Source organism: Chinchilla lanigera, unplaced genomic scaffold (assembly GCF_000276665.1).
Source record: "Chinchilla lanigera isolate Chin_1 unplaced genomic scaffold, ChiLan1.0 scaffold00118, whole genome shotgun sequence".
NCBI lineage: Eukaryota > Metazoa > Chordata > Mammalia > Rodentia > Chinchillidae > Chinchilla > Chinchilla lanigera.
Window position 1 is genome coordinate 494463 of NW_004955519.1, and position 25442 is coordinate 519904.

At 45.2% G+C, this 25442-nt stretch overlaps 1 protein-coding gene across 1 annotated transcript in view; it reads left to right on the forward strand.

Annotated features, from left to right (window-relative positions):
• Rai2 (retinoic acid induced 2) overlaps positions 1 to 25442 on the forward strand; it is a gene marked incomplete at its 5' end in the record, with an annotated part of 59377 nt that continues 33935 nt past the window's right edge. Inside the window, 1 exon segment of the mRNA XM_005409127.2 lies at positions 1 to 250.

Consider the following 25442-nt stretch of genomic DNA (forward strand, 5'->3'; position numbering starts at 1 on the left):
ACCCGCGCTGGCACCGGGCTCAGAGGGCGGCGCGCCGCGGACTCCGCGCCCGGGCACCGCACCGCGCCGCCTCCGGATCTGCCATTCTGCCCTGGCCCGGAAAACCCGGCGCCTTCCAGGCCCTTCGAAAGATGGATTCTGTTGACGTATCTGGCGGCCCTGGCGAGCCGGGTGGAAAGTTGGGTTTTGCCAAATCGAGCCGGGCTCCTCTTTGTGACGCTCAGCCAGTCCCGCATCTCCCTGGAGCCCGGTGAGTGTGCGTCGGCGCCCGAGAGTCCTGGTGCCCCCCAATGCCCAGACCCGGGGTGGCCGCACCAGCTCGGGCTTTCTGCCATGTTAGGCACCGTGCAGCGTTCTCGCTGCATTTTTTGCGTGCGTTTCAGTGGCGCCTTTTGCTGCGGAGGGAGTTATTGCATCTCTCTGCGTTGGCTTTTTCGGGGTTGGGGTTGTGCTCTGTGGGTTTGCTTGTTTGCTGTTTAAAGCCCGACTATTGTTCCGGATAAGCCCCGCCTGGGTGGGGAAATGGCATCCCACCACAGTTGTTGGCGAGGGGCAGAAATGTTGCCAAACAGCTGCTGCTTTGTGTTTCCCTATCAGAAGTCCCTGGAGTGGGTTTGGGGCACGACGGGTGGATGGGGAGAGGACTGGGGCACGAAGAAAGAAGGTGGCTTTGGAGAAGCAGATTGTCACCCACCCCATGGCACGCTGTCAGCCTCCCTTTCTGCCTACCAAACTTTTATGAATATTCCTTTTGTGGCAGCGGGAAGCTTAATGAATTTAGCCCATTTTCCGAGGAACGAGGAACGGCAACCCGGCTTTAACAATGGTTTGGGAACTTAATCAATGAGAAAGCAGGGGAGGAGGAGGAGAAGGAGACGCTGACACCATATCGGGGATGTGGCTGCTTCTTGCAGAGTCAGGTAGAGAAGAGGTGGGCAGGGCTCAGAGCCTGGGGGCCGCGTTCCCGGAACTGTTGGTAGCTTTAACCTGTGCCCACTGGTGCCACCCACCTTCATGGCCCCCACCTCTGGGCTGCCCACGACCTGGCAATGCGGCTTGAGAGGCAGCTTGCGGCAGCGATCAGACCAGCCCCCCTCATCTGGCGTTTTTAAGGATGTGTAAATATTTTGCTGAGGATAAGTGACATCAACAGAATGATATTCCGCAGAGCCCGGGTGTGCAGCGATGATAAATAGATATGGCCAAACAAAGTTTTGATAACCGCGTATTCTCATGGCTCGCTGTTTCATTTGGGTCTTTGTTTTTGTTGGTTTAGCATTATCTCGCATCCTCTGGTGTGATCCCTTTATTTAGCCGATTCTTGGAAGCTTCTCTTTAGAACAGAGAGAAAAACAGCCAGTAGGGAGAAAACAATTCTTAGCGTTGCACGGACCAGGCAAGGTTTTCTGTGCTTTTCCCAGGGACTCTTTCCCACCGTTTTCTAGCAGTCTCTTCCTCCTTTTGACTCACCAGAATTGTTTATTGGTAGACCAAGAGACTTTAGCTAACTTTGAAAACGTAGGATGGCGGTGCCTTTGTTACAGTGGAGGGTTGGCTGTGTGGGAGAGGGGCAGTAGGGAGGCTCGGTGGGTGGGGAGCCCCTTCCCTGTGCATCACCGGGCTCCCCCTCCCTGCTTTCCCTTCCAAGGACAATATGAGGAGCAGTGCTACTTGCAGAAGCCAGGGGTGGGCTGAGAGGCACGGAATCTTAAGCCTGTTGGCATACTGGTTTCTTTGCCACTTAGAAACCCAGAGAGGCCCCTCCCCCGTCCCAGACTCCTCCACCCCCACACATACACACGGTATCCTACAAATGGGCACTTCTCATTCCTGAAAGATACCCACTAGTGTCATGCCCAAGGTAGCCCTGGCACCTTGACTTAGGTCAGACTGGAACTTGGGGGACTGACTGTTTTGGTACCAGCCCAGGGGATCATTCAGCCACCCAGGGGGTTCCTTTATTATTTCAAAGAACCCCAGATCTCAGGTGTCTAGGTTTGGCCTTGGAAAACCTGCTTCTCGAAGGGACAAATGAGAAAACAGTTTTCCAGGTGATGCCAGTTGCCCGTGTGTCATGAGGATTTGGTGGGCAATTGGGTAAGAATTGTAAAATAAATTGCAAAATCTTACATTCAGACAACAGAGCCACTGACATGGGGTCATCTGAGCAGCAAAAAAAAAAAAAAAAAAAAAGCAAAGGCTGAGAGGTGTGTGACCAGGCATTGCCGGGAATGCTGTAGTGCCAGCAGCCTGGCTGTCGTGGTCCCGAATGGAGATCTTTTTGCATGCGTAGTCTACTCTAAGCCCACAGCAGCAACAACAGCAAAACCACCAAGTGTCTGTTCTCTGGCTGCTAAGCTTAGATTTGGGGAGAGGGGGAAAGTGGGGGGAAATAAATTGGAAAGGGAGCTAGCATTTACTGTTGCCCTCTGTCTGCCAGGCATTTCACATGTGGGAAGCCGTCTCAGTTTCTGTGACCCCTATGTAGCATTACTTTACAGATAATGCTCAGAGAAATTTCCAGTCACGAGCCTGATTCCAGACTGGTGGTTATGATTTAAAGGGGCAATATGTCCCTCTTCTCCTGCTCAAATTCTCTTATTTATTTCTCCCAAAGGCCAGAATCCTCAGCCCATCCCCCTTTATAAAATACAGTACCTAATTGGAGTTTGGAGTGTGTGTGTGTGTGTGTGTGTATGTGTGCGCGCGCGCGCGCGCGCGCGCATGTGCACACTGGGGGCAGGCAACCCACCAGTGAGGCAACCCAGCTGCCTATGACCCATACTTATGTGCCAAGTAGATAGATCCAAAATAGTCCCTAACTGTTGTGGATTGAAAGACCGGATGCTGCCTTTTCATCTCGGAATCTCCAACATGTCACTGATGCTAAGTAAATGACAGTGGAGTGACTCAGTGATGGAGCTGATGGAGTAAATGGTGGTGGGGAGGGAGCTGTGAATCATTGTCAAGGGAGACCCAGCATGGAGAATTCAGGGGGCTGTATGTTTGATAGGGACTCAGAATCTCTGGTGTCATGCTCTTTTCTGAGCTCTTCGCTATTCCATGGTGACAAGCCCTGATTTAATCCTTACAACACCCATGTGAGATGGCAGTATTAATCATATCTTGTAGATGAGGAAACTGAGGTTCAGACAGGTTGCATGATTAGCCCAAGGTCCATGGTGGGACAAAAGGTTTGGTGAGGTATTTTTGACTTGTTACTGTTTCAAGTGATCAAACACTAAATAAAAACTGCGATTTGCTATGCAAATGTATCATCAAAGCAGGTCCCTTAGCCTCCTTCCAACCAGATGGTAGCCTTTAAACCCCTAGAAATTCTGGAGCCATTAGCAGAGCCAAGATTTGAATCCATCTATGAAGGGCTTCTGATTGTGCAGCTTCTCTGATCAGAATATGAGGGGAACCTCAGAGAATGAGATTCCCTGGGAGGGGGAAAGATGGCTAATTGCATTTTTCCCATGTACAAAAGCCTGTGTGGGATTCTGAATTAAGCTTGATTTGGGTATCAGGGTGACATCCTTGTTGTAGAGTTGGCAGCTCTTGTCTTTGGAGAATGCCTCTGATTACCACTTCTCTCACCCACCGGATCATCTGCCCAGGTGTCCATCATTTTGTTCCTTCCAAACTCAAGCCCGCTCCTTTGTGGCTCAGTTTTTGATGAGCCTCGTGAGTCTCCTGCTACCCCATACTCCGATGGCAGCTGCTGAGGAGGGGATTTTGGCGGCCACGTTACTACTTCTGGATTTCACACATGACCTTCCCTCTCTCTTCTAGCCAAGGACACGCACAAACACACATGCATGCATAAACACAGGCGCATGTAATTTGATCATGCTTCTGTATCTGCTTCACCAAATTAGATTGTAAACCCAGGAATTGTTATTGAGGAAAGTATGTAACTTCGGTGATTTGTGCCAGCCCCTGCCCTGAACAAACCAGAAAAGCTAAGATGAAGATGGCTCAACCAGCAGATGACTAGAGCAAGGATCATGCTTTTTGACCTTGCCACGGCTGTGGGGCAGACGCCCTCAATGTAAGCATGGTCTGGTTTAGTCCGTGTGGGCTTCTTTAACAAAATACCATAAACTAGGCGCTTATAAACAGTGGCAGTTTGTTTCATGTAATTCCAGAGGTGGGGAAGCTCAAGGTCAAGGTGCCAACAGATCCACTGTCTAGCGAGGGCCTGCTTCCTGGTTCATAAGTGGCAGTTTCTCATTGTGCCCTTGCATGGCAAAAGGGACAAGCAAGTTTTCTTGGGTCTTTTTTTATAAGGTCACCACTCTCATTGATAAGGGTTCCATTCTTATGATCTAATCATCTCCCAAGAACTCCACCTCTTAATACTATTACCTTGGAGATTTCTACATATGAATTTTGGGGGTACATATTCAGATCATGCGTGGTTTCAGGACCTTTCATAAAAGGCAAGTTTAATCTCTATTAGAGGGAGGGCTCAAGTTTAATCTCTATTAGAGGGAGGGCTAGGCTCCCAGAATTCCCAATCGTGGTTGTTCCAATTTGTGCTGTCATCACTAGCTCTAGCGAATCAATAATTATAGAGAATTTTGGAGCACATCCTGCTCACACCTGTCATTCCCTTCTCCGTGGCATTTTGGTCTTTTCGCCCAGTACTGTCTAATAGAAATTCCTATGTTCTGTACCCGCACTGTCCTGCGGGGTAACTGCTGCTAGCTGCATACGTCTGTGGAGCACTTGAAAGACCGTTAGTCCAAATTAGGATGTGCTGCGAGTGTAACACATGCACTAATGTCTAACTTAGGGTAAGAAAGAATGCAAAGTAGCTCATGAATAATTTTTATATTGATTGCATAGTGAAATGATATTTTGGATATATTTGGTAAATGAGATATAATATTAAAATTAAGATTGCCCACTTATTTTAATTTTTTCATGTGACTGCTAGAGCATTCTAAATTACTTATCTATTTCTGTCAGACAGCATTGCCCTGGAGCACACTAACTGCCACCTTTGTGACGTTACAGCTTCTCCAGATGTGCTAGGGGCATAAACACCCTCTGCCTCAATGGAGAATGGGAGGCTGAGGCTGACTCAGTAGCTGCAGTCCCCTGGCATCAGATGATTTTGAGTTTTGGTAGCTCAGGTGACATTAAGGGGCCCCTATCAGGCCTACCCATGAGCACATTTGCTTAGTCATGTTCTGTGAGGAGAGTGGGCTCCAGAAACCTAATGCAGAGAGCAAGGCAGAGGCAGGGAAGAAGGGCCAGACTGGCTTGAGCAAAATGGCCTCCTTTCCTTTTCCTTGTCCCTTTCCCTTTCCTTTTCCCTTTCCCTTTCCTTTTCCCTTTCCCTTTCCTTTTCCCTTTCCCTTTCCTTTTCCCTTTCCCTTTCCCTCACCCAGCCCAGCCCGTGCTGGTGTTCTTGTCCTTTGGAGAATTGTCCCCTACCTGAACCAGTGATTTCTTTGACACCTGAGCTTGTAGCAGCCAAAAATATTCTTCCCAGGAATTTGCGCTTGGAGAATAATGTCTCAAGTGTACACCCTCGTGCTGAGAATAGGTTATTTGGGATTGGGACTAACCTTAAAGAAGAGAAAGAATAAAAGAGGATGCACACAGTTACTTCCTGACAGCTTCATAAGAACAACAGTGAGAACAATAAGTACAGTTTCTGTGAGGGAGACAGAATACAGCCAAAGAAGTCCATTGTCACCCACGCAGTCACGCCACAGGAGTGGATACCTGACCAAAAGAAAGTTCAGCGAGATGGAAGAAGGGTGTGGGCCGGCACTGTGGTATTGTCCTGGCACTCCTGGGCCTTTCCCTGGGGGCTGGGCATGACATAAACAGGCAGAAAGGGATGGAATAATGAACTTGGGACCATAGTAATTTATAGGTCAGGCACCCGCGGCTCTGGCTTCTGAGGGGGCTGCCCCCTCAGGGAACCCTTGGCTGACCTCCTTGGGCTCCTCAGAAGGAGATGGTTTTGTTTCTCATGGCAGAAACAGACTGTTTACTGGAGCACAGGAAGAATCCGACGTTCTGGTGAAAAATAATTCATTAACAGCCAGGGTATTACCAGTTCCCTGGAAAAGCTCTTCCAGCTGCACTAGAGCAACTGTTCTTTTTCAGCAACAGAAGCAAGCCTCGCTGGCAGCCAAGACTGGGTGTGTTGGGGTGGTTTTGTTGTTGTTGTTGTTATTTTTGCCTTTGTATGTACGGTTACTTTTGCCTCATAATTCAGAGAAAAGAATGGAGGCCTAGGAGGGTCGAAATAGTGTAGCTGTCAGCCGTTCTTTCCTTCATGATTTGAGCCTGGAAGCTTTAGGCAGACTCTGAGAACATAGGTTTTTCCTGACCACAGCCCACCCCCAAGCTGGAGGCACTGCAGAGTCACATAGAATGTTCCAGAACTGAAGGAATTTTAGGGAACCACAACACCTGCTCTTAAGAGCCTCTGAAAGCAATTGGCCACAGGATACCGCCCCCACTCTCACCACCACATGCACCAAGCAGAAAGTCCTATCTTGGCCGTGTGGAATTCTTTTGCTTACTATTAATTGGCACAATGGGGCCAAAGTATGTGATTCATCATCCCAGTTTTGAGGGCATTTGGAAAGCCAGGCAAGCATAACCAAGAGAAAGAACTGCATGTTTTGCTCTGTAAAGAATGATTGAATATGCAGTAAATAAAACAGAATGATTCAGGAAGCTTTTTATGCTCTGGAAAAATCTACTTTAAAAAAACAGGGTTTTGTCTGCTTTTTTGTTTTTTAATGCCTCATTCTCAGAAGTGTGTACCCAGATAACAAGGAATGGGAAAGAATGGCATTCCCTTGTTTTAGTTTTTTTAACACTCTAATTGCAGGTTAAGTAAGATACAATGTATTGATTTTGGTTTTGTATGGAACATAACTAGATGATCGTTTTATTTTATGAGATATTAATTTCCATCCATTTCGACTGATGAAATATGCATTTAAAATGCCCCAGCATCCTGGTATTTCTTTCAGTGCTCCTGGATTCTGATTGAGAACCTATTTCTGTGTCCCAAGTCAGCACATATGTATATAAACTCACCTTAGATTTTGAAGAAAATGGAGCCTTTTTCCTTTAGTGACTTCCAGGATTATGTGCATTGAAGGGTAGGCACGTTTAGACTGCTGGATCTGGAGCAGTTTCTCCACCTTGCTCCTATTGACATTTTGGGCCAGACCATTCTTGGTTGTAGGGGGCTGTCCTATGCACTGCAAGACGTTCAGCAGCAGCCCTGGCCTCTGCTCACTAGGTGCCAGTAGCACCCCTCCATCCCCTACCCTGGACCCTGCCAAATGGCCCTCCGGGGAATAAATCACCGCAGTTGAGAACTGCTTGTCTAGACCAAAATTTAGTAAGTAATTTGTGGTTTTCAGAAAATTTGATTTGAAATAATAAGAGACACAATTTCCTCCTCTGAGTTTTACGTATGCAATTCATGGGGTGATTAATTAACAAGTGGAAGTGGGTCATGTGCCCTATTTAATTCTAAGGTAGGTGGAAGAATCTATAAGATTGTATAAGCACGGAGAATTTTTTAAAGACAAGCAATTGAAGAAGTCATAGGTAATTGGGGGGCATAGTATAAGAACTAGCAGCTTCTCTGGTTTTTTACAAAGAGAACAGGCTTATTCCTCCCTAATTTCTTTTTCATATGCACCTGATTCCAGGCAGGACTTCAAAGCCACCAGGCACCTTCCCCCACTCCCACCCCCTTCCCACTGTCATTTTTCTTATAGCATCTTAAGCCGGAGCCAATTAATTTAGCCCTGTATACTGGTGAGAGCTGCACTCCTAGCACTGTAACAGATTCATTTCAGACAGTGGTGGTCCTTTTACCCCCCACAAAATTCTGTTTCTCAGTACTGTTGAAAGAGAAAGTCAATAGTGGGTAGATGGTGCATTTTGCACACATTATTGCACAATCAGATTCATGCAGCACCCTGCCTCTCCCAATTGTGTTTCTTCTTCACACACATTTGTTTTCTTGCAGCAGTAATTCTGCTGGGGAAATTCGTCCAGAAAACAGACATCGCCAGTGCTCCTTCAGGCAGCTCAAATCTGGCAATGCCTACAGGCGGCAGAAGACATGACATGTTGCCGCCGGGATGAGCCCTCAGCCATCTTCTTTCTGGTTGCCCCTTGAAAGGCTAGAAAGGGGGTCTTGCAGACATAGGAAAGGTATCATGATGTAAACCATGCCCCGTTCACACATGGAAGTGGGACAGGCATGTAGGGCACAAAGGGAGGGCAGAGACATGGCACCTTCATTACACAGAGAAATTGTCGCCAAGTCATCTCTGCCCACCTGGCTCTCACAGTGGGATGGGCGTTGGGGAGCGCTAGTGGTGGTGAGGGGCAGGTTCTCAGTGTGGAAATTGATGGAGGCTGCTTCATTTTGTAGCTATTCGTGCAGCCCAGCTGCTTCCAAGAGTATCTGAGAAGTTTGGAGTGTGGTATGCAGAAGGAGTCACAGGCAGGTTTAGTGAGTGAGGGCAGGTGGAAAGGTGAGCGTTTAGGGCGTTGCCAAGCCAACAATATACCTTCCTAGGGGAGCTCCAGCCTCTCTGAGTGTAGTTGCAGCCCTCCTTGTCACTGACATGAAGGGAGAGGCAATAACCAGCAGGGATCCGTGGTGTGCTAGGCCCAGGCAGATACATAATTGATTTGCAGCGCGTGAAACTTGGTCATTCTGAGTTGCCAGCCCCTTGCAGGCCAGGATTTGGGTTATGGTTGCAACACTGGAGGAGGAAACGGCATCATAAATCTGTGCTTTGGGGGCCGGTCTTGTGGTGCAGAGGCCACTGGGGCCACTGCTGTGTGCTGCAGAAGCAAACAGACGGGTCCGAGTGTATGTTGTTCCTCAAAATAATGGCAATGGAAATGGCTGTGAAAAACATTTAGGCCCTTGTCATAAAAATGCAAACAGTCTTCCTGCTATAGGGAAAAGCTAAATAAACTCTATTGCAGCTGTATTAAGTAGAAACAGATTTGAAAATCAGTTGTTTTTTTTTTTTTTTCTGAGACACTTATTTATAGCAGGTTGGGCAAAGGCTGCCACTATCTTTTGCGACTCCGGAAGAGTGTTTTCCAGATGGTCCTTGCTGTTTTTCTCTTTATTAAGCTTAACTGAACACGGCCTTGCTTGGAAAGGGTCATAGAAACTGGTGTTGTTTTTTTCAGATTACAATGAACATCGATTGGCTAACAAATCAATGGGTGGGAATGGATTGAGCCAGGGCTGATGAATTTCCCTTTGAATTTTATAGATAGAAAGATGTCAAAGAAAGCTCAAAATTGGGGATACTCTTTCGACTATATACAGCAAACCTTTGAAGACCATACAGGGCTACATTTCCTATTAATGTACATTTAATGTTTTTTCCAAAATTACTCTCTCTTTACTAAAGCTGCAACGTTACTGTTTCCTTTCCAACATCTAAACAATGTCCAGATATATTTCAGACTGAGCAATTAGCTCTGGCTGAAATTTCCTTTTATGAAAAAATCACTAACCCTTTAGGCTAAATATGAAATTATTGAATATGAAAATATCAATGTGAGATCATTTGCTGTAAGATCCTCTATAAGATCCCTGGCATTTTAAGAAGGTTAGAGAAGGTTGATTCTGCCCTGCCCTTCTGGGTTGGACACACCTACATTTGAAACCTTGAGTTTTGTGTTCTTAGGAGCTGGGCAGCCAGATTTTAGGTCATCCGGGCTGTCCACTTACAGCATAAGCCATCTGGGGAACCATCTCAGAATGTCACAGAAACCTATAGTCCCCGAAAGATGAGCTTGTAGGCCACTGCCTGCATGGAACTAGATTTCTGCCCATTCCCAGAGAAACGGAAGAAACGTGCAGATGCAGTGAGTTTATATTTTTAAGCTAAGTGTTTTCCATTGTATAGAACTACCCTTTATTCTGAAATGGTCTTTTTTTCTCTTTGGTGTTAAAATCTCTTTTGTAATTGGTCAAGACAGTAGATGACATTCACATTTTAACATCTTAATTTGAAAAAGCTAAAAGTTGTCCAACTTTTGTATCCTATATTACTAAAAGTATTGCTTATCCATGACATCAAGAAATCTGCGATTCCGCCAGGGCTTTGAGTAGATCAGGAATGGGAACTTTTGCTGTGATTCCCAAACTGCAGACACTAATGTGAGCAAGGGCCCTGGGGCTATTGTCCTGCATCCTTCACCATCTCTCCTGATCCTGGCCCATAGGGAGCAGGCTCTGTCCAAAGCACATGTGAAGCAAGGAGTTGCTTCCTTGGAGTGGTTTGAGAGACAAAGCTAGATTGTTTGGACACCGACAACTGATCATGTAGCCTCAACTGTTCATCTCTGGCCTCCAATGTCTGTGCTGCTGTCAGGTCTCAATCTTTTATCCTGTCCTCAGCCATGCCCACCGCTACCATGAAAATGGATCTGACAAGAGTCCAGCCTCCTCCGTGCTCTGCCCTATTCATGCTGTTGCTCCCTTAGCTGCTGTTTCACACACTAGCATCAGTGTTGTCTTGGTAAAGGATCTCTCTGGTCTCATCACCTTAGCTCAAGAACAATCACTGACTCCCATTTTCCAAATGAGTTAGAATAAAATTCAGTGTATGAAGCCCTCTTCCCATTTTTCTAGCCTGCTTTCCCCCGTGTGGAGCCCAGACTGCCCTTCGCTAGTGCAGCATGCGACGGTGGCTCCAGGTTGTACAACTGCTCTGGTCTGGCTTGCGCTTGTTTTCTTATATAAGTGGTGAAGGTTTACAAGAAAGTTATAAGATCTCTTGGGCATCTTTTTAGCTGAAGAAAATTTAAGCCTTGAATCTAATGTAATGAACTGTCCCAGGGATTATGGTATTAGTAGTTAATACAAAAAAAAGAAAGAAAGTAAAAGAGAGAAATAAAGCCCATCACAAAAGAAGGCTTTCTGGTTTCAAGAATTGTAGCCATACTGCAAGTCTCTTACTCCCCTGGGTTAAGGTTCTGGCCTGCCAGCAAATAGACATCACTTCAGTTTGGCGCTGCTGGCTTGTCGTACGCAAAACAGAGCCACTTACACCAGCTCTGAAATTTGCACTTGAAGCATATTGGCTGGAGTCCATCCTAGCCAATGCAGACTTCAGGAAATATTTCCAGTGACTACTCAGAAATTCATAAAAGTCACCATGTTATCTATCATTTTTTAAGCTTCTGCTGTGGGCTGGACCGTTGTACCAGGTGATTTACATCTATTATTTCATGCCTGACTCTGTAACAATCATATGAGGTAGGTGGATATTTTGAACTCCGTTTAACAGAGGAGGAATCTGGGGCTCAGAGAGGGTTAGTAACTTATACAGGGTCACACAGTTTACAGGTAGTGGATTTTATATCACTTGTTCAACAGAACTTTCTTCAATGGTGGATGTGACCTGCACTGTCCAATGTAGTAGCCACTAACTACAAGTAGCTATTGACAACTAGACATGTGGCTGTTGTGACTGAGGCTTGACATTTTAATTTCATTCATTTGAAATTTCACTCACCTCCTGTGGCTAGTAGCAACTGTATCCGACAGGGCAGCTCCAGAATGGGCCTGTTTCATGGCCTTGTTTCACTCCTCTGCCCTCTGCGTTCTATATTTCTGTCCAAGGTGCCCCCTACTTCGCATCTCCTTCCTCCCTCCCCATCCACGCCAGCTTTCCCTTTTGCCTTTTTTCCAGCAGCCAGTAGTCCAGTGGCACTGGGGCAGCAGTGTGCATTAGAGTAGCCTCTGGCACTGCAGAGGGCAGCGGAGGTTGGCTCAGATCAGTGGGGAGAAGCTCCCCTCCTTCTCCTGTCCCAGGGTCTGACCCTCTCCCAGTCCAACCTTCATTTGACTGACAGGCTTGGCCACTCCCTTGGCAATTGCTCTCGAGTGCATCCATTTTAATGTGGAGCATGTCCAGAGAGGATGGCTGGTGGGCCAGGTGCTCAGCGAAGGAGGAGACAGGGTCTCTAGCAATTGCCTGACTACCCTGGTGTTTAGGGCATTTACTGTCCTGGCCTCTGTGATTAAATGGGGACAGAAAAGTTAACTAGGAAAGAAAACAAGTGAAGCAAGGAAGACAGGCGGATAAATAGTGAAGCTGGTTCTCCTCTACTCCCCCTTATTTCTTCACTCTAATTAAAGTCATTGTCCAGTTTGAAGGGCAAGAGCCAGCTGCCCTGGGGCAGAACCAGAGGCTGGGAAAGGCTGGAAAGGTCCCTAGAAAGGAGGGCTGTGGTGCTGGACTCTGGATCTCAATTTTAACAGTGTTCAGGTTTTTCTTGTTTAAAAAGCTACAAGTAGAAGTAGCTGAGGTTCCCCGTGAAAGTAGTTGTTAAGCTGTTTTTGTGAATATTTTTAAAGTGAAAGAGTAATGTGGAACGGCTCTTTTTTAAGTATACACAAAGCTGTGTTTCCTTTCAGGGAACCTATGCTTCTTTTCTTCTCTCTCTGTGTCTCGTCCTCTTTTTTGTTTTTGGTTTTTGTGTTTTGAGAGCAGAAATCATGTGTCTTTTTTTGTGGCTTGGTCTCAACCCAAAATTCATTCTCTTGAGCCAGGCAGTACTTCCTACAGTGCCTTTTCATCACGATCTGACAATCTCGCCCTCCTCGGCTGCTGGCGGTGTGCTCCGCAGCACTTAGATGTGGATAATATGTTGAATAAAAAGTGCAACCACACAAATTTCGCCCAGTTTGTCTGTTTCCAAAAGCAAGCCTTCAAAGGCATGAACTCAAGGCCCCACTTCTGTTGTCACAGGGGTTCTGTCCCTATTAATCCGTGGCAAAATGTCAAGTTCCTGTGCTTTGATACTTGCATCTTCCTACCACTTAGCTCTGTGCCACCTACCCGTGAGAGCACTCAGTGAATGTGGCCCTCTCTCGTCTTTGCCACTCGCTCACCAGGCGCTGAGGCCCTCCTGCCTCTGGTTACCTGCATGTCCTTTCAGCTAGAATCTCTTTATCCCCATCCGCATGGGATGCCTCTGCACTTCCTTCAGATCTGTCTGTAGAGGACAGAGTCCAGTGCTCACCCTTACCCTGTGTCCGTTTTCACCACTTCTGTGGTTGGGAGTGAAGAACTCCACATCCTCCGAATCCAAGATGGAGCTGAAGCGTGTGGCCAGGAATCAGAAGTATGTGCTTCCAGTTAAGCCACGAGGTGCTTTGTAGAAACAGCGATGTTCATTTGTAGACAAGGAAGCTGGCAAAAGCACAAGTTCTGAGCCATGTCGAGGAAAGATGGGCAGGCTCAGATCATAATGGGTCTTGCTAGCAGTTGCAGGGAGGGCAGTGACACTATCTAATGTATGTGTTTGCTCTTTTTCTCAGTGGGGAATGAACTGCGGGTGGGAAATGGGAAACAAACAGGCCCTGTTGCTGAGATCCAAGGAGAGATCTGAGAAGGGTAGTAACTGTGGGTGGGGAGGTGAGCAGCTAGCTCTCAGAAGGATTTCAGAGGCTGACTTTGTGGGACGGGAATGGCCGATAGGCTGAGTAAATTGTCACAACACCCTGGTGGTAAACTCAGAAGAAGGCAGAGCGTGTGCCCCTGTGCCCCACCCTCCCTTTGCAGTCAGGGGTGGTGGCAGCCTAGGCCTAGATGAGTAGCCAGAAAACCTTGAGTGGCCCGTGTAATCCTCTGAGCTCCCAGTTCTAAAGAAAATGCGATTAAAATGAATGAATGAATGAATAAGAGTCTTTTAAACCCACTCTGCAGAAAAACTAAAAGCTGACAGGCATAGCCAGAGGCAGGAGTGCCTCTGTCAACAGCTTTAAATATACATTGCACTTGTAGTAGGTCAGGATCTTTAAGCAGTGGGGGGATGTGGGGTGATCCTGTTGGTTCAGGCTTTGACTAAGCGCAGCTAGGAGGAGGGTTTTGGCTGGTGGCCTGCTACTAGTGTGACCGGCCATCTGTCCTGCTCTGCCCTGAACTGAGGCGGTTCCTGGGACACGAGACTTTCAGTTTTAAAACCCAGATAGTCCTTGGCAAGCCAGGCTGAGTCGGTTACCCGCCCTGCCAGGGGAGGCATTGTCACATGGACAGCTGAACTGGGTGGGGTCAAGGCAATGGAGACAGTTCAGCCTGGGGACTTGGTAACGGGATGCCGCCACAGAGCAGAAAGGAAGCCTGGGAATAAAAAAGGCAAGGACATATCCCAAGCCCTTTCAAATAGCTTCCCTGGTTCCAAATGAAATGCTTCTCTTAAAATAGGAATCTGAGCACTCTATTCTGCTTCCCTGGAAACTAGACTGTGCTATGTCCTTGTTGTCCTACCCATCTGAGGTTTTATCTGGATATTTCAGATGAATTTCAGGTGAGTGGTGAAATCCTTTGGTCCTGCCAGAATCTAGAACTTACAAATTCTTAGCTGGACATGGGAATATTTTAATTGGGGCTCCCCCTGAGGAAACAGTTGTTTTTTTTTTTTTACATAATATGTTTCAACATCTTTGAAATCATGATTAGAAAAAATGTTTTCACAGGAGCAGCAAAATGCAGATTCATTGGTAACAGTAGACCATTTAGATTTTAACTTCCAAAGCTACTGTAGCCCTCAGTTATTCATACTCTTTTGAAACCAAATTGTGATTTTTAAGTCTTCAGAAGCTTCCCTTCTTCTCTCCCACAACAACTATTTCTGTTGCAAAGTAAAGCTCAGTAAATAAACAGACAGCATGTTGTAAATGGAAGGAACAGAGGGTGCTTCTTTTTTCTGGAAGAGGAAGCTAATGAAAAGGGAGTTTTCTCATTGAGCCTGTTGGAAACCTTCGAAAATGCAAGGGAAAAAGTTAGAAGAAAAGATTTTATATGTTTTTGCCATAAAGAGGTGATAATGCTTCGAAGAGGTGGATATATTTTTCACCAATTCCAATATTGCACAATATATCCATAAAGAAATACACTTCGACTGTATCAGTTACAAATTAAACAAGAAAAAAACTGCAGTGGAAGGAGGTGACACGCTCATCTTAAGACCCCAGTTCATTGTTGTGGTGGCATCTGAACCCTCTGCAGTGGGAATATAAAGGGCAGGCAGCCAGGAGTTATTTAATCTAGAGAAATAAAAGAAATGGAGAAAATAGAAGGAGTGAAAAGAGCAAGAGTGAGATTTCCACTAGCCATGTGGCTCAGATAGTGAATAGGTGAGAAAGGCCCCCAGTGGGACTTGGGTCTTTGGAAGACACTACCTTTTCCCTATACCAAGATGAGCCTGGGCGAAAATGAGCTTTGTCATTCATTTATTTGTGCCCTTCCTGCTGCATTACCGTACGAGGAGGGAACGTTAGAGCAAAATTGCACACACTATATTTTTCCCTAAGCATAAAGGACATGGCAAGTGAATGCTTAGATAATAGTATCGGCATTTCACACATGCACATTATTAAGTGTGCAGCTTGAAGAATCTCCACAAACAGCACACCTACGCCACCAGCACCTGGCGGAGACATGGGTTGCACCAGCCTCCAGAGCCCCCCTCTGCTCTATTCATCGCCTTCACCAACAAACCCACTCTTCCCACAGCCTAGATGAGCTGCATCTTATGCAGGAATTTAAAAATTGTACTTTCATGCATGAGTACCAAAAGAAAAAAAGTCCTTGTGATTTCTTACAAGAGGTAGAGAGGGCAGAAGTTGTGTAATGGTTTCTTTTTTTCTGGCCGTTCTGAGTTAAACTCGTTAAGCTGGAAGTTTTCAAGCTAGGTGCTGACTGGTATCGGGTTTAGGGTGACTGGTCTTTGCTGCCCAGGGTGATGCCCAGGCTGCAAGCCAATCACCTGCTCTTGGCAGCGTCTCCTCCGAAGGCAGCCATCAAGCTTGCCCTATGTGCCTTGCCAAAGCCTCCGTCAGATCTCGCAAAGGCACAGGGTTGGAAGCACTATGGAGAGGACAACAAAATGGCCGAGAGTTCTCTGAATGTATTGGCCTTCCAGAAAGTAAGGCCAGGCCCAGCCACTAACAGATTGCTTGGTGTGGACGTTTTTCTCCAACTTCAGAATGAGCGAATGAAAGTGATTGATTAATTTCACTTCCTCGTAGATCTCATCTTTGCCTTTATTTTTATTATTATTAATTTTTTTGAGACAGGGTCTCCCCATGCAGTCCAGGCTGACCTCAAACTCACTGTGTAGCCCAGGCTGGCCTCAAAGTCACAGCGTCCTCCTGCCTCAGCCTCCCAAGTGCTGGGATTACAGGCGTGCGCCACCACAGTGGGCTCATCATATTTCTCGATGTGCTTTCTGCCCCCTTTTCTGTTTGCTGCGGAAGGCAAACAGTACAAAGGCTAGGATAAAGCTATGGAACATATATTGTAATGTGTCTGGAGCAGCATCAGAAAAGGACTTATTTGTTCTCCTGGGCTGTGGAGTGCAGAGTGATTGAATACTCGCCAAGCTGTCAGTTTTATGAAACAAATTCCCTAACCCCCTTGGCCCAGAGCTTTGTTCAGCCTGAGATGGAAAAGAAATAACTTTTAATAGAAAACTCCTTGCTAAAATCTAAGATAAGATTTCAGAGTTACTTCTCTCCTAAGAATAAAATGAAATATTGAAGCAAGCACTTGATGGGGGACTCTCAGGAAACCTTATTTCTCAGTTCTTGGTTAACAAACTATGTTAATAAAAATATTTAGACTTTCATGATGCATAATGCATTTTTATTCCTAGTGAGCTGGCCTGTTTGTATACACAGATGTTTCCTGTGGTCCTTCTATCATTGCTTCTATTTTTTCTGAAACAATATTTCTAGCAGGAAACAGAATCTTATGTTAAGAACCCTGGCCCTTCACAGATCCCGTTAGTTTGAGTGAGGATATTTTCACCCCTAGATTTAATACCAGAGGGAGTCGGGTGGGACTCTCCTTTTATTCAAGAATGTGGAAAATTATTTTAATAAAAAGATAATGCAAGGAAATACACTCTATCCAGACATGAGACAGTTCCTCCTTGGCTTCTAGATTAGACCTGACCAATTCATCACCAGACATTTTCATTGCTAAAGAAATGCATGGCTTTTCTGTTACCTTTCTCACTGTCAAAGCTGCCATGAGTAATGCCTGCCCTTTCATCCAAACCCTTGGTGTGGGTGTGTTCAACTGGATTTCACAGATTTTCCAGAGCATTGTTCTCACAGAGCTGCAGTTTCCTTTGCAGCACCAGGAGCACTGTGACAACACAGCTCACCAGCTCAGGATCTCTGCCACTCTTAGGAGCACATGGAAATAAATTAAAAACAAAATCCATGGGCAAGTGTACTAAGGAAGGAAATGAGGTGTTACACATCAGCACTTTTCAAAAAAAAAAAGACGAGCCTGTCTTAATTGAAAAATGGCATGATGCCCTAATGAAAAGTCAAGCTTGGGATTCAGCACCTCATATCCCAGTGATGAGTGTATATTTTCTCTTGTGGCTACTCCTGTGAGTGAATTCTGAAATAATCAGACGGCGTGTTGAAATAAGGTATTATTCAGTATTACTATAGAAGCGACGCATCGGCTTGTCTGGCTGCCTTGCCAGTGGCTGTCTAAATGCCAGGAGAGGAAGGGATGAAAAGTAAGAAAGCCTCCTTCTCTGGTTCAGTGCAGTTTTATTTTCTTTGCATTCATAGTAAGTTCTGTGTTTTTTTTTTTTGTAATAACAAAATAAGCCATACTTATTTTTAATTATAAATATGGAAAGACAAGTAGAGAATAAATATCATTTATAATACCTCCACCCAGAAATTGTTGCTAGCAATGTTTTTGGTCCATGTCCTTAGAGTCTTTATCCATCTATCTATCAATCATCTATCATCTATCTTTCTGTTATCTATCTGTCTATCTACCTACCTACCTATCTATATCTTTTGTTTTTTCCAGGCATTTGCAATGTATATGCTACAATTTAAAATCTTCTTGTGCTGAAACTCAGTTCAAAATTATGTTAACATACACTTCTCCAATCATTAACACCAAGAATGGAAAGACATCTATTTTCTTATCTCTAACATATGACAAGTTTTTAGCATGTGCGTCGCCCCTCTTCTACTGCCTATCTCCCAGTCTTGTTCAGTGCGATAACCCCTCAGCACATAGAGCCATGCCTGTACCAAGCTGTTGTTTAACAGATCCTATTGAATCAGTGAATGAATGGTGAGAGTTTAGCCTGACATTGCTCCCAGGTGACTCTTGGCCCCTGAGGCCACCCTCTTCTACCACCCTTTGCTGCCTTTCCCTAGCAGTCACATTAAGCCGTAGGTCACCCTTTTCATCCCCTAGGCTTGCTTTTCCTTTTGGGGGAGCAGTAAGAGGAGACAGTGGAAAGGGCCCCGTCTTTGGAGTTAATAAACAAGCCAAATTCTCTGATTGCTCACTACTACATAACAGGACAAGTGTCTTCCTCTCTCTGGACTTCCGTAATGTCTCTGTAAAATGGGCAGTGGTGATATCTGCTGGTGTGATGACTGACATATATGGACAATGCCTAGTATACAGGAGGGATTCAACATCTTCAGCTACTGGTATTTTGCCTACTCTCTTTCAAATGAAAGCATAAATAAAGAGCCCCTGGGTTCCTGGAGCATTTCCTTTGTCTTCACATGCCCAGGTGTCTCTTCTAAGGAGCATCAGAGATTTATGTTGAGTTACTTTACGCTCATGTACTAAGTGTATCAGAGAAACAGCAAAGGATTGAGCTATAATGTGGCTTGTGCTTCCACCACCATCACACATGGTTCTTCTGCAGCAGCACACCTGCTGCATCGCAGCTGGGTGTTCCCTTAGCCAGCCCTCCAACCACCCAGTCAGGATGCCTCTCATCTTGGTGTCCTCAGCCCAGGACCCCTATACTGATTAAATGGGTGAATGAATGAATGGTGCCTATTGTGCACGTCTTGTCTGTTTCTCAAGAAAATATAGATTTTCTACAATCTCCTGGATAACAAAAGTGTAGAATTGAATCTCTAGGCCTTTGAGTCTACTTTGGTTCTGCAAAGTGCCAATTTAAAGAAGAAAAAAATGATGCTTTATTTGTGATGATTTAAGTCTATGGACTCACTGGCTAGTGTATGTTTCTTTGGGGGAGGAGGAGTGGCAATATATGCATAGTATGGCTTCTTGTCCGCAGCTTGTAGTTTGAATTATATGTGTGTAGGCATCTCTTTCACACAGAATCTGATGAGCTGGCATTTATTTTTGACAGCATCTCAAATCTTGTGAAAATCAGAGCTGACGACTGGCATTGTTTTTTAGGAATTTCTCAGATGGTGACAGGACAGCTTTTATAATAATAAAAAAAGAGAACCTTAAAAAGATGTCTTAGAGTTCTTCCAAAGAAATGAAAGTATCAGCAAAAAGAAAAAAAAAGCTTCTGAGCTTCCCAGGCAAAGGCTTTCTTATGCATCAGCGTTTTGTAGACTGGATACAAATACACAAGCACACAGTCATTGAGATGTGTTTTCTTCTGTTGTTCACTGCAGCAATGATAACTGATTAAACTCCCAAACCTGTTGTGTTCATCTTCTTGGTCACTCAGCCAGACTACATTTCCCAGCCTACCTTGCAAGTTGTATGTGTGTCGGTGTGCCTGAGTTCTGGCTAGTGGGATGGGAGTAGAAATGATGCGTGCTGCTCTGGTCCAACCAAAAAAGCTTCCTAGGTTTCCCGCAGGAAACTGCTGGCTGTCTGAGATGGAACCAGTCCCAGGGTTACCTTGGAAGCTATGGTAAAAGATGGCATAGCCTCCTCTGCTAGGGAGGATCATTGCATGAACACAATTATCTGATGTAGTGTGTCCACCTTGGACTGTTACCTAAACAAGAAATATGGAGCCATTACAAGCTTTTACAAGTTTGGAGCTGTTTGTTAAGCAGTTTATCCTACCTTAAGTAAGTCATATTATTTTTTAAAACTACCTACCTTAAGGCCTTTTATATATCAGGAATTGTTGTGATAATTATAATCCTTTCAAGAGTACTGCAAATGTACCTTCATTTTATAGCTATAGATACAGGGCCAAGTGGCAAGAAGGTGAATATTTTATGCCCAGTAGATGCCCCTGGATTGGCACAGAGGCCGGTGTTGAGGGGCTCTCAGTGAGGCTTGATGATGAAAGGGGTGATGATCAAGGAAAGGGGCTCAGCAAGGCTAAGGCCTGCCACATGCCCAGGGCTCATGGCTAGAAAATGCTGCACCATTTTCTTGGAGCAGAATTCTTGTCAGCTTCGCTTCAAGGTTCCACTGTCTCTGATTACCAGTAACCCAAGACTTTAAAAAGAATGGCTGGGGAGCCAGTGACAAGCCTTTAAACATTTTAGTCTCTTACCCTGTATTTCTGATTGGAGAAAGTAACACATATTTTAAAAAGAAAACATTATGTTGACAGGGCAGCCTTGATAATAAAAAAGGAGCCTTAAAACGTGTCTCCTTAGAGTTCTTTAAAAAAAAAGAAACTAAAACATCAGCAAAAAAGGAGCTTCTAAAGCAAGGAAAGGAGCAACGTTCTGCAGTCTTGCCAGAGAAAACTGGTACATGTGTGGTTTTAGTCTTTAAATTCTTAACACATGAGCACACACTCTACAAAAATTAGTTCACCTTGTATATAGAAAATATCTATTTTCTCCAACCATGTGACTTTTTCACTTATTTTGCTTTAAATAATTTCCTTAGACCAATTTTCCATGTCAGAGCCATACTCACCTTGTCATCCTTTGCTATGACTGGGTACTATTCTGTGATAATTAATCAGGTCCCTCTTGGCTGACATTTAGACCGTTTCCAGTCTTTCTCACATGAAAGAGCTGTGATAAACATGCTTGTGCATGTATTTTTGGGGTAGAATCCTAAGAGAGAGATTGTAAATGCACTGACTGCCATTTTCCACTGCCCTCCACATGTGGAGACCGAATACTATTGCAGAAGGTCCAAATGGTCAGTAGATACAGAAATAGACTCAATGAATTTAGTTCTTCAAGTTAAGGCAACTAAACAGAGCAGGAGAAAGGGTTCCTAGACTTTCTTGGCATCTATGCTCCAATCCCATGGAAAAGACTAACAGGGAGGAGGCACTGACATCCCAAAGGCGGAGGGTGGCACCTTCCGGGTGCTGGCCACTTTCCCTGCATGCTTCCAGCAACAAGATCAGCATTGGCTGCAAAGTCAGGGCTGATGGGGCCCAGAGACATGGAGCAAAGTTTCCTCTGGCAGTGGCCAGTATAAGACCCAGGGAAAGGGAGGCGGAGGGTATGTAGGCTAGATGTCGCCTCAAGATTCCTGCTGGGGTTGAAGCTGAAAGTTGCAGGACACTTGCTTCTCAGAAGCAGGCATAAACCTGATGTGTCTGGGCAGCTTTCAGGATGAGCAGGCAGCTCCAGGCAGAAGTCTTTGTGGGCACAGCTGTGTGTGCTCTGAGATGCCCCTGTCCATGAGGGATGCTTCTGGAATGATGATGACCATGATAATGATGATAACAGTGGCCATGGTTGGCAGCGGAAAGAAGGCAATGCTGAGACAGCTCAGAGGGGACCCTGCAAGTGTGTGTGTGTATGTGTGTGTGTGTGTGTGTGTGTGTGTCTGTGCGGCATGATGAGGTTGTGTATGAGAGTATAAGATATGCCCAGCGTTGCGTGTGTGTGTCATGTGGGGTGTGTTGCAGTGGGAGCATGAGGTATGAGTGTGGCATTACAGGGTAGTGAGAAGCATGACACAGGTGTGGGTGTGATGTGCCATGTGCATGTGTGCATGTATTTTTGAGGGGCCACTGATTCAATCTCTCAAACCATTGTGTTACCTACCAAAGACTGTGCTCACCTTAAGGTTTGCTTTCTATCTTTCCTGTTTCTTGTGGCAAAAATGCCAGCATCACCTGAGAGAACCTTCTCAACCATTTGAAGCCAGAAGCCATGCCGCAGGGATGAGCTTAACTTTCTCTCGGTCACAGTTACAAAGGGAGGCAGCGTCCTCCAGAGTTATTTTATTTTATGTCATTGCCTTTCATTTCATTTTATTATTCCTTTATTATTATGTTGTCGTATTTTATCTTCTTATTGAGGTGTTTTTAATGCATATAGTAGTGTGCAGAATATACAAATCTTAAGTGCTGGTGGGTTGTAAGTGCATGTGTATTCATCCATTTAACCACTGCCAGATTAAAGTAGAAAATAGTTCCCCAAAATACATATAGAATATAGACTATAGCATCCCCCAAACTCCCTCGAGCTGCTCCTTTCTAGTCAGTATCCCACCACACTACTCTGATGTCTGTTCCAGAGATTAGTTTTGTCTGTTCTAGATATTCATGTAAATTAAATTTTACTTAGATAATCCTTGTGAGATTCATCGACGTTATTGCTTGTATCAGAAGTTCCTCTTTGTTGCTGCATAGTATCTTATTGTATGGATATATCACAGTTTGTTTATCCATTCTCCTGCTTAAGGACATCTGAGTGGTTTCCAGTTTGGGTATATTGAAAATAAAGCTGCTGCAAATATTCTTTTTTTTGCAAATATTCTTGAACATGCCTTTTGGTGGCCATATGTAGAGCTGTCTTAATGTTGCCCACGATAGCATTTGACAAAGATAGAACTTGCAAAAACTAACCTCTCGCCAAAAATCAAACAACAACAACAAAACCCCAAACTTACCCCAGCAGGCTTCCTGGGAAGAATGAAGTAATTGATTGCATGAGGCCTGTCTTGAATCTGACTACTTCTCTCCCTTGGGAGATAAGGGCATTATACTGGGAAGGGTGGTAGCTCTCTGGGATACAGAGTTCTGGTACAAAATAGACATCATCTCTGAGGGGTGCAATATTTATAGAGTCAGGATTCCAAGATTAAATTATTCATTGAGGGTACATTGAGGTCTTTGGAAGGCCACTGGCTATGTCAAGCTCTGCAGTGTTGTGATTTGGGCTCCAGTGCCAAGATGTACCTATTGGGTGCAGAAGACTTCTAAAGATCCCTAAGTTACTTAGCAGGGGCTTGGATCTTGGGAAAATCCCGCTTATTTCTGATTCATGGACACCAGAAAGGATTTCAGGGAGTGAAGAAAGAGGAACCAATGGGTTTCCATCTGCACAGCAGTGGTTTCAGACTTTTAGATGTCCCCTTTTCCCACCCCTCTCTATAGCAGAAGTTGTCTCAGTGTGTTTGGCGCTCAGGCTCCGCCTTCCTGGCTCACCTGGCTCACTTCTGCTGCCCACATGCTTACTGTGTACTCCTGTCAGTCTGCTCCAAGACTTAAGGACTGGCCTTAGGGCATGCTTGACCCAGAGATAGGGCAAGCAAGAAGCTGGGGAACATCTGTCCAGGGCAGGCCTCAACCCATGTCACAATACAATTGTGAGACAGAAGCCCCAACTTCCTCCAGCTCAGTGGCAAGACCACCTCCCCTCTCCGCACTTAATTCTTGGGATGCAGCCTGCATTGCTTACAGCAGCCAACCACATTACCACACCCTGGATTGGCTCCCTGTTCTTCCCAGCTCATGTCCCACTCCTGCATGGGTGCTGCCTGAGATCCCCTTCCACATTTGCTGTATGGACTCAGGTGTTGGCCTTAGAATGTGCTTTTGGTTGATTCTGAATTCAGTGATGCTTGTATCCAAGAAAAACTGTTCTCCGGCACATACATTAATTTTGTTTGGGAATTTTGAAAATTCTGAGGTACCCTTTTCTTTGTTTACTCTGGGGTTCAGCCAAGCAGGTATCTTTGCTGTGGACAAGCTTGTGATTAGGAGCTGACCCAGGGGAAGACAATAATAAATAGTATTTAATTTTCAAGCTACAATGAAGGCAGACAGCCTTGGTCCCACTGCTCCCTGTCACTGTCGCTCCCAATACTGTGCGTGATGGATATGTAACTGTAGAAAGGTGTGGGGAAATCAAATCATTTAAGACACAGAAGAATAGAAGAGGGTGGGAGGAGTGGGGGTTAGGATTGGGCATTTCTATTTAAGAGGATTCTAAACTGCTGTGTGGCCTGGAGTAAAATGGCTTATAAAACAGAGTGAAAAGGATTATATATCTACCATGACATGTTGTTTCCTTAAAAAAAAAAAACAATAAAATCAAATAAATAGTTTTGATTTGTTGGGGACAGAAGACTCTTCAATGAATTTTTCTTTTGATTTAGATTTTCCAAAATGTAGTAGTAATGTGGGCATGAATAATTTAACAAGAATCGCAAGAGGAATCCTTTTGGGGAGAAAATCATGATGCACAAAGCAGTTTGTCTAGGAAAGATTTTTAATCTTTCCTTGGAGTACTGTTTTTTTCACATAACTTAAGAAGGGGAGCAGAGGTAGAAAATTAGCCATAACATTTGATGACTTGACTTCGCCTTTGTGGTTCTGCAAGGATAAACACAGGAACCTAGCTCCAAGGGGCCGGGGTGAGCCAGAGGCCTAAAGCCTTCAGAGGGCAGATAGAAACTTGGTTCATTTGGGCTGTGGCACAACTGGAGCTGGAAGGTCTGCGTGGGGGCAATTGAGGGCACAAATAAACTCAGGCCATGGAAGGGTCAGGGATGGTGGAGAGAATGTGTTTGGGGTTTTGAAGGACTCTTGTTTGGCTGGTGCCCCTCAGTGCCCCGGGCAAATTTCGAAGCACACAAGCTGTTTAAGTTACATTCTATTAACCTTTCCCCAGAGGCTGTACTTGCCTGGTCTAATCCGGCACAGTGCCACACACATTTTCTAATCGTTTTTGCTGTTTCACTGATTGTGGAATTAGAAGCATCCACTGTCTGGTAAAAGTAGGTCATGGGAGTTCCTGACTCTGCTATGTTGTTAATAGATTTCTGAATGGCAGTATACGGGCGCCCGAATGTGACATTTGAGCAGAAGAACAATAGTGATCACTCACAGACGATTTTGCGCTTGAGTCATTCTTTTCTTGGGCAGGAACACGTGCAGGGGAAGGCCCACAGATTACAGGTGCTGAGGAGAAGTGAGCGAGGCACAGAGGTGTGCATTTAAAGCAAACAAGCGCTTTAATCAGAGGCTTATGTCTCCAGGCCCCCCAAGTCTTATCTTGTGGCTCTGCCACTCGCTCTTCTCACCACCACTGCCCTCCTTGGACTGCCCCCGCTGAAACCTCTGCCACAGCTCCTGTCATATTGACTAGCCTTACACACAGGATCTTCTTCGATCAGGCCACCTTCCGCTCCTGCAAGCTGCCTTGGAATCTGGAGTCACCCCTCCCTCCTCTCGCCCCACCTTCTTTTGCACCTCCTTTTTCTCCTCTTCGTGTTTTATTCTCCTCCCATATTGTTCCACTTTAGGATGCTGTTGGTTTCACAGACTACATAGAAAATGAAACTGCAATGCCTTATAATAAAATAGTTATTAAGCTTTTTTCCCAGGGGGGAAAAAAGAAATTAAGTCAGATGATAAAGACCTAGGCCTTGTCAAATTCACCATAT